This window comes from Pseudonaja textilis, chromosome Z (assembly GCF_049901715.1).
Source record: "Pseudonaja textilis isolate UNSWEBS1 chromosome Z, rPseTex1.2, whole genome shotgun sequence".
In the NCBI taxonomy this organism is placed as follows: Eukaryota; Metazoa; Chordata; class Lepidosauria; order Squamata; family Elapidae; genus Pseudonaja; species Pseudonaja textilis.
In genome coordinates this window covers 69,029,909-69,039,102 of record NC_142008.1, presented here as the reverse complement: position 1 = coordinate 69,039,102, position 9,194 = coordinate 69,029,909, and the positions used below count along the sequence as shown (strand labels likewise).

Here is a 9,194-nt window from a genome sequence, read left to right as displayed (position 1 = left end):
GATTCTGACAAAGAACATGTTATTAAGACAAAGAGAAGAACTGGCAGACTTATTGAAAATTCAAATTCTGAACAAGGTTAAATATTTGAGGATATATTTGATGTCAAGATGTACTACATTGAAAGAGAATAACTATATTAAACTTAAACAGCAGATAGCATCTGATCTGAAGAAATGGGAAAACCTACAATTGTCATTGATAGGCAGAATTTCAACAATCAAGATGAATATTTTACCCAGAATTTTGTATTTGTTCCAAACAATACCAATTAGGGCTTGGCAAAGATTATTTTGAAGAATTAAATAAAATTGTGTTGAAGTATATATGGCAAGCTAAGAAAGCGAGAATAAAATTAAAACTTTTACAAGATGCTAGAACTAGAGGAGGATTTGGCCTTCCTAATTGGGAGTTGTATTACCAAGCTGCAAATTTAATGTGGGCCAAAGAATGGATAACATTAAGAAAGACTAGATTGTTGACATTAGAAGGACATGATTTATTACTAGGCTGGCATGCTTTTCTGTGGTATAAGGGAACTAAATCGCAGGGCTATTTTAGAAGGCATTATATATGGGAGTCTTTATGGTTGAACTGAGAGAAAATTAAGAGACAATGTTAATTGAAAATCCCAGTTTGGTTATCAACTATTGAAGCTTTTTCTTATCCTATAACATATAAGAAAGAACAAACAGTTAGATATGGGGAAATATTGGATGAAAAGGGTGAACTTAAAACATTGCAAATCTAGAAGAACAAGGTATAAAGATGAACTGGTTTTCATATGCGCAAATACACTCAAGGTATCTTAAAGGTTCTAAAACAGAGGGATTTTATGATAAATTGACTGACCTAGATAGGATTTTGACAGGTATTGATGAAAAAGTGATTAAAAAATTATTTGTTATTTGCTGGAAATTAAACTAGAAGAAGAAAAAGTTAAAGAAATGATGATTGCTTGGGGGAAGAATTTTGGATATGGGATTGATTTAGAGAAATGGCAAAAATTGTGGTCTCAAAATTACAAAATGACAATGTCAACAGCATATAAAGAAAATTTGTATAAGATGTTTTACAGGTGGCATTTCCCCCCAACAAGAATAGCAAGAACGTTCAAGAATAAATCTGAAAAGTGCTGGAAATGTCATCAGATACCTGGCTCATACTACCATATGTGGTGGACTTGTGAGGATGCTAGAAAATATTGGACTAGAATTCGCATATGGTTGGAAAAAATGACAAAGAAACATATAGATTTGGAACCAGAGATTTTTTTATTGGGAATCTTACCTGATACATATAATAAAAATTTGAAGTATTTGATTGTAAATGTATTAACAGCGGCTAGGATTGTATTTGCTAAAAATTGGAAGAGTGAGAAAATACCATCAGAGGAAGAAATTATTAAGAAAATATTGGATTGTGCTGAAATGAGTAGATTGACATTTGAAATTAGAGAACAAGAAGATAAACAATTCTATGAAGTTTGGGACCTTTTCTATCAATGGCTAGATAATAAAATATAATAATAAAATATTTAGAAACTTAGGAAATAATGAATATATTTTTCTTTTTTTCTTTTTTTTTTTGATACTATCTTTATAAAATTTTATTAAGATAGACTTGGTATGACTTTATGATTTGTTATAAAATAAATTAAGTAAATTATAGTTATCTCGTTAAAGTATGAATTAATAAAATTATAGTCATATGATTGTTTAATAATAATATCAGGCTATATAATTGTTGATTGATAATATGAGCTAATAATTATGTAATATAACTACAACGGAGACTATGAAATTGATGCACAAAAAAAGTGGTAAACCAACCGATACACTGTCTGTAAATTCATGAAGGAGGATTGTTAGGGATACACCCTAGCAGAATCTGCACGGCAGGCAGGCAGGCAGGCAAAATATGTGAGATAAACGTTTTTGTAGCTTACACTCAGTAAAACAGATACACCGTGCTAGTTAAATAGTTTATTCCAGTAAGAGTTATAGCATAGTCAAACAGTCCGTATATCATTCACTAGTTCAGTCCATCCAGGGATTATTCAGTTGCAAAATCCAGTGTCGAAAAAGAGGTCAGTAAACTTACAAATATCAGTCCAGGAATATATCTCCTCGCAGTAGAGATATGAAGAAGTCAAAACTCCTTTCTTCCTTCAGCAACTCAGCAGTAGGGAAACACGCAGTTAACAAACCATGAATCCATCAAACCAGTCAGCAATCAGTCAGGTTCTCTTGCTCCCTCTTATGGTGGTCCAACACCGCACCCAAAATTACTTGCTTTGCAGTTTAAAGTGACACACACTTAAACTTACTATCATAGTTTATACATATTATTTTACCCAAACTACGTTAGGTAACCTATGTTATTCCTAACAAGGATGATGTTTTTATGTTTTATGTGTTTTTGTTTGTTGTTAAAGTCAATAAATCTTTTTTTTCAAAAAAGGCAGAATCCTGGGCTCTCAGAAGTGTCCGTACCTTGACAGTCATGCAGAATTTACAATTCCCATAGACTCTGAGGCACTTGTCCCTTGTTACACTGTCAGTGCACACTTTGATGTAAGAGAGTAGGGGATCAGTGTATTCATGCAGATTTTGATGTTCACATACACTCCACTCAGTGGTTTCAAAACAGTCCTGCTGAGAGAACCTTCTGGCCAGATTTTAATCATTTTCATGACTGGCTGAGTTCTTTTCCTGAGAGTGACATACTTTGGGCATGACAGAAGTGAAAGATGGTTGGATACCCAGGTGGGGGAAGGTGATTTCTCTGTATGCCTGTTTCAGGTTAGAGTACGCACAGTCTAAAGTGTTCTTCCCTCTGGTGGAAAATTGCACATACTGCACAAACTTAGGGAGAACTGTCTTTAAACAGGCTTGATTGAAATCCCCAGCCACAACAAGAGCACCCTCTGGGTGAGTTTGCTGCTTCCTGGAGATGACGTCATATAGATTAGAAAGCACCACGCTGACATTGGCATCAGATGAAATATAAACAGCTATAATAAAATTATCACAGTGATTTCTCTAGGCAGATAAAATGGCCTACATGTGACAATCATGAGTTACACATCTGGGGAGCAATACATATAAACTACTCTGCTATCAACACACCAGTCAATGTGTATGGAGTCCTCCTCCTTTGCTCTTACTGGACTTGCCATTTCTATCAGAGCGATAAATGACTTGGCTTGCCAACTCCACTGCCACATCAGGTATAGCTGGGTGTAGCCAGGTCTCTGTTACAATCATCACACAGCTTTCATGGAGAAGCCTGCTTGCTGCCATCTGCAGCTCTAATTCATCAATTCTGTGGACAAGGGATCTGGCTTTGCTCAAAAAAGACACTTGGCAGCGCTAGTCTATGGGGCTGCTTTTGGAGCTGAGCCAACAGATCAGCTCTACAGCCGCGCTTTTGTTTCTGCTCTTTTTGCTTTCGTCAGCACTTCCCCGACCCAACAACAATCCATGGAGATCCTGGAAACCTCACTATGCTGTTTGGTATGTTTCAGAACAGCTGAAAATCATTGGTAATCCCGGATTTACTTGTGAGCCTGATGTTTAACAGGTCTACATGTGTGTAGACAAATTTTGCTCCTTGCTCTATACTGTGCACACACATCGATACACATATCATTCCAAACACCACACACTAATACTGGGAGCTCGAGGGCCACTGCCTGTGAATGCCCCACCATCTTGCCTTATACATGCTGGATCCTTGTTCGATATTTTACAGATAATTAAGGTGACAGAAATGTTAAATGGAGTAAAGAATTTTATAGATTTTATATTTAATACATAGGGTGTTGGTACTTACCTGATACGCCTATTCTCTATGAGCTGTGAAAAGCATCCAGTAGTGGAAGGTGCTTCAGTCTCCTTTTGGATATTTTGGGCTTAATTGTTAGGATGTTCCTACTCCTCCCTAGCATCCTCCAGTTTTGGCGAAGTTGAAGTGGTGAAACTTTCTAAACTTCACCCTATCTAACGTTTGGCTGGAATAGTGCCCCACCAGACAGAATTTGGGTGGGGCTGGATGCTCTTCACAGCTCACAGAGAACAGGCATATCAGGTAAGTACCAATGCCCTTTCTCCCATGAGCTGTTCCGAGCATCCGTTAGTGGGACATACCAAAGCTTTGACTGTCCTACGAGAGAGTCTCTGTCTGGTTAAGAATCCCCTCTTGGTCCCCGTGGACCCGTTGCAAAACTCTCCTACAAAAAGAAGCCTCGGCAGAGGCAAAGACATCAATTTTATAGTGTTTGATGAAGGGCGAAGGAGAAGCCCAAGTTGCCTCCCTACAGTACCTACAGTATTGGTGTCTGTGTGGCCCATGCTGTCGATGTCACAGCACTCCTGGTAGAGTGGGCTGTTATAACCCTGGGTACAGGAAGTGATTGCATCTCATACATTTTAGCAATCGTGGCCCTCAGCCACCTGCTGATTGTCAAAGAGGAAACCTTGCGCCCCTGAGTGGTAGGTTGAAACGAAAGAAAAAGAGCCTCTGATTTCCTAAAGACTGCAGTACGGTCTAAATATATGTGTAGAGCCCATCTTACATCAAGCCGATGCCATTGATGTTCAAGTCTATTAGATGGCCTTGGACAAAAGTATGGGAGGACAAATTCTTGCATCCTGTGGAAAGCCGAGTTAATTTTTGGTATGAACATTAGATCTGGTCAAAGGACTACTCTGTCAGAATGAAAAATACAGAGGTCCTGACTTACCGATAAGGCTGCCACTTCAGAGATTCTTCTTGCTGATGTTACTACAACTAAGAAGACTATCTTATAGGTTAGAAAGCAGAGACTCATCATCCTCAGGGGCTCAAAGGGACCCTTTGTAATTGCAGTTAAGACTTTGTTAAGGTCCCAGGTTGGGTAATGGTGCCACAAATGGAGGCCACAAATTTGTGGCACCTCGAATAAAACTGCGAATGCATGGGTGATGAGAGATGGAGCAGAGATCACCCCAGGAGACAACCAAAACTAAGGCCACCACCTGTCTTTGTAAGGTGTTCGGGGAAAGACCCTTGTCCAGGCCCTCTTATGCCACTGACGGAGAAGTAGGGTCAATATGAGATTTTGCGCACCATTGGCAGAAAATGGACCAAGTAGCATTGTATATGTGATTTGTAGAAAGGCGCCTGACTACTTGCATGGTGGAAATAACTTTGTTGGAAATTGTCTTGCTTCTCAGACATCTCCATTCAATCTCCATATGGCTAGGTGGAGCCACTGAGGGTCCGGATGCTGAACTGGACCCTGGGAGAGTGAGACTGGAATTCTCCATGGTTCTGCTGCCGACAGATCCCTGAGGTCTGCAAACCATGTTCGCCTGGGCCAGTATGGAGCCACTAACAACTCCATCTTCTCTTCCAGAAGTTTCCAGACTACCTTGGGGATTATCGGAAGTGGGGGAAACGCATACAGAAGTCCTGGTGGCCAATGGCAATGGAGAGCATTGATGTCCTCCTCCCCTTGCGACGGGTACCTTGAAATGAACCTCGGTAGTTGTGAGTTGCAGGGAGAGGCGAACAAGTCAATGACCGGTTGACCAAACCTCTGGACCACTTCCTGAAAAAGATCTGGATGTAGGTGCCATTCCAACTGATCTACCATGGCCCTGCTCAGCCAATCTGCCTGGGTATTTGACAGACCTGACATGTGCTCCGCTTTGATGGAGAGCAAATTGATTTCTGCCCACAGGCACAATCTCTCCGCTTCTCTCATGAGCTGTCTTGAATGCCTTGAGCTGTGTGGGACCGGTAGTGAGTTCCCATCTAAACTGGCATCTGTTGTGATGGTAGATCTGTGGGGGTCCTTGAAGTGGCCACCCTTGTTGATAGTTGGGACGGTCCACCAGTGAAGGGATCTCAGGATCTTTGGTGGAACTGTGGCTCAGGTGTTGGAATTGTCTCTTCCTGACCGTTGGTATGGCAGCAGATACCATTGCAGAGTTCTGGTGTGAAGTCGGGCCCAGGGAAGAATAGAAATACAGGAGATCATTTTCCCCAACAATTTAGATAAGGGGGCTAGGGGCACCCGTTTGATGGTCCTGATCTCCTGAGATAATTGTCTAATGCTCTCTTGCCTTTATGGGGAAAGGAAGACTTGCCCTCCACCGTATTTATAATGGGTCCCAAATGAATTAGCTGGGTTGAAGGAGCTAGGTGACTCTTAGCCCAATTTATAGAGAACCCATGTTGTTGCAGGGACTGCAAGGTAATAAAAGTATCTGTTTTGGCCTGTCAGCAGGAAGATGACAAAATTAAAATGTCATCAAGATAACACTGTAGCCTGACAGGTCTACTCCTGAGATGTGCGGCCAGAGCTGCCAGAACCTTAGTAAAGGTCCTCGGGGCAGAGACTAGTTCAAAGGGGAGGGCGACGTACTCAAAGTATAGATTATCATAGCAGAATCTGAGGAATTTGCTGTGTGAGGACCAAATTGAGATGTGTAAATATGCTATTAATGTTAGAATGTCACCCTGTCTAATACTAAGCAAGATAGATTGTAGACTGGTCATTTTACTGTACACAAGGGAGCAGTTGAGACGTTTCAAGTCTAAAATTGCCCTCCATCCCCCCAAACTTTTCGGAATTACAAAAAGGTGTGAATAAACATCCTGACCTTGTTGGTCCAGTGCCACTGGTTGAATGGCCCAGATCTCAAGTAGGTGGAGGATAGCTGTTTGCATAAGAGATCTTTTCACAGGGCCTCTAGAGATTGGCATCACATGAAAAAATTCAGGGGAGTGGATTGGAATTCCAGAGCCAAACCAAATCTAATCATATCTCTGACCCAAGAATCAGATGTAGAGGTAACCCACTGGTTGGCAAAAAGCTTTAGCCACCCACCAATGGGGACGTCTTCATAGGATCTATTTGGAGCGATGGAAAGCCCTGTTTCCTGCTCCCCAAAACATTCTCTTAGATTGTCATCCCCTTCTATTCCTGTCCCCCAAATCGGACCTTTCCGATTGCTGTCCTTGACGGTATCCAGGGGCCCTTTGCATTCTTGGGGAAAAGACCCCTGATAGAGGGACGAAAGGAGCCTCTCCGAGAGGACTGAGGATTCCTGTTGTCTGACTTATGAAAAAGAGAGGGGATGATCATTTTTTTGTTTCTAGTTTCTATGAGGAATGGATCCAGGGCACTGCCAAACAAGTTTTCACCTGGTATTGGTGCTGAGGCAAGCTTCCACTTGTGTTTGGTGTCAGCTTGCCAATGCCTAAGCCATAGCAGTCGCCTTGCTGAGACCTGCGATGCGATGGCTCTTGAAAAAAATTTGAAAGTTGCGTCCGCAGAGAATTCTGCCATGGCAATCAGTTTGGCAATGTCTTGGTGCGCCCATATGATGGATGTTAGGGTGGCTTCCCACAGTGGCATAGCCATCTAAGTGAGGACCAAGTGAAAAAGGATGTGACTGTAGCCGCTCTGATGGCCCACACATCAGATTGATGTACCCTACAAAGAGCTAGTTCTGCCCTCTTGTCCTCCAGCTTAAGCGCCTCCTCTGATTTGCTAGGAATAGCAGAGAGGGATGCCAAGGCCACTATTGGATCATCAACCAATGGGGTGTTTAGGGAATTAGAAAATTCAGGTGCTAGGTTATAAAATTTCCAATTGTATCCCGTGAGGGGCAGGAAATGCTGCTGTGGAAGCCCACTGTTTCTGTACTAATTCAGAAAACATGTGTGGGACTGATATTACGTCTGCTTCATCAACAGGCTAAGAGAAAATTAAATCCTCTGACTTTTCCTGTGAAACTGATTGTTGAGATGGGGGAGCCATTTTATCAAGGCATGTGATGTTCTTAGCCTTGAATAAGAGGGCGGAACAGTCCCGTGAATATTGGTTGATCAGGAATGAGGCCCTCATCATCCAACATTCCCCTCTCCAGTGGGTCCACCTCTGACAGGACCGGGTCGATGTCATGTGCTGACCCTGCCTCGATTTGGTCCATTTGGTCTTCTTGGTCCTCCTCTTCCTGAAACCCCTGGGGAGGCATGTCTGGAAAAATAGAAAACTCCCCTTGGGGAAGTACCTGAAAGAAATACTGATCCATTCCGCTTAGTGACCGCACTGAGTGAAACTTGCAGTCTGAGGCTGCGGACTGTCTTCTGGCCCATACAGACTGTTGAACCCCTGCTGCAATACCCTCTCATATTGCCAACTCCATCCATGCCCTCATCCTGGGGGGAACTTCCTCAGGGAGGGACTCTTCTTGACGGAGCCCGGCTGCCATTGGTGTAAATGTGGCCTCAGGGGCCCGACATGGTACGGCTACTGCTGTTGAGGTACCAGGAGGAACTTGCCTGGCAGAGCTATGCCTGGATTGAAGAGAAAGATCCAGGGGAGGAGGCGGAGGGCTTGGGGCCTGGGCAGTTTGAAGGGAAGATGGGGCTGATGAAGTCTGTTCTGTCTCCCGCATGTGCTTTTTCATTTGTTTCTCTATAGCCTGAGGGCATCTATGGGCGTCCTTTTCCTTGGCCTTTCAAGGCCTCTTGGATGCTTTGGACTTCCCCAGGGCCCTGGTCATGGCTCTGGAGGTAGAAGCTCTTGAGCTGCTGCTTGCCATCTCAAATATAAGAACCGTATATTTATCAATGAATTGTCAATGAGGCTCCAGTACAGGGTGGTTGGCACTCCCAGGAAACTGTTCCAGAAAGGTGAAGAGGACCTCTATAAAAAATTTTAATCCCCCTTATGTAAGGAAAAAAAATTATTGTATTTTATTTATTTTGTTTATATTTTTAATTCCTGATCCAATCAATTCCAAATCGATTCCAATTAGTAACGCCTCTTCAGGCCAGAACTTGATGAGTAACAGTGACCTACAATAGCTGCTCTGCACAGGCAGACTTAGGCCTTGGTGCTCGCTGTTGCGCTGCTGGAAAATTTATGCTGTGAGGGTTAGCCAACAAATTCTGATCCACTACAAGTCCTGGGGGGCAGGGATTCAGTCCCAAGGTCTCAACTAAGGAAACCTGATGGGGAAAAAAGGCCTCTCACTGTGTCTGAATAATGGTGGATGGATGCCACCAGTCTTTAAAATGGTGCCAGCTGCTGCTTGGTGCAGCCGAAACAATCCAGCAGCTAGTTCCTACCTGAATCGTTGTTTTGAACAGCGAGGAGAAACTACACGGGAAAGGATAGGAAGTGCTGATGCTT

General features: G+C 42.6%; 1 protein-coding gene across 7 annotated transcripts in view; it reads right to left on the bottom strand.

The window, feature by feature from the left end:
* SUGCT (succinyl-CoA:glutarate-CoA transferase) overlaps positions 1-9,194 on the bottom strand; it is a 480,947-nt gene that overhangs the window by 337,736 nt on the left and 134,017 nt on the right. The gene's annotated exons all lie outside the window — the stretch shown is intronic.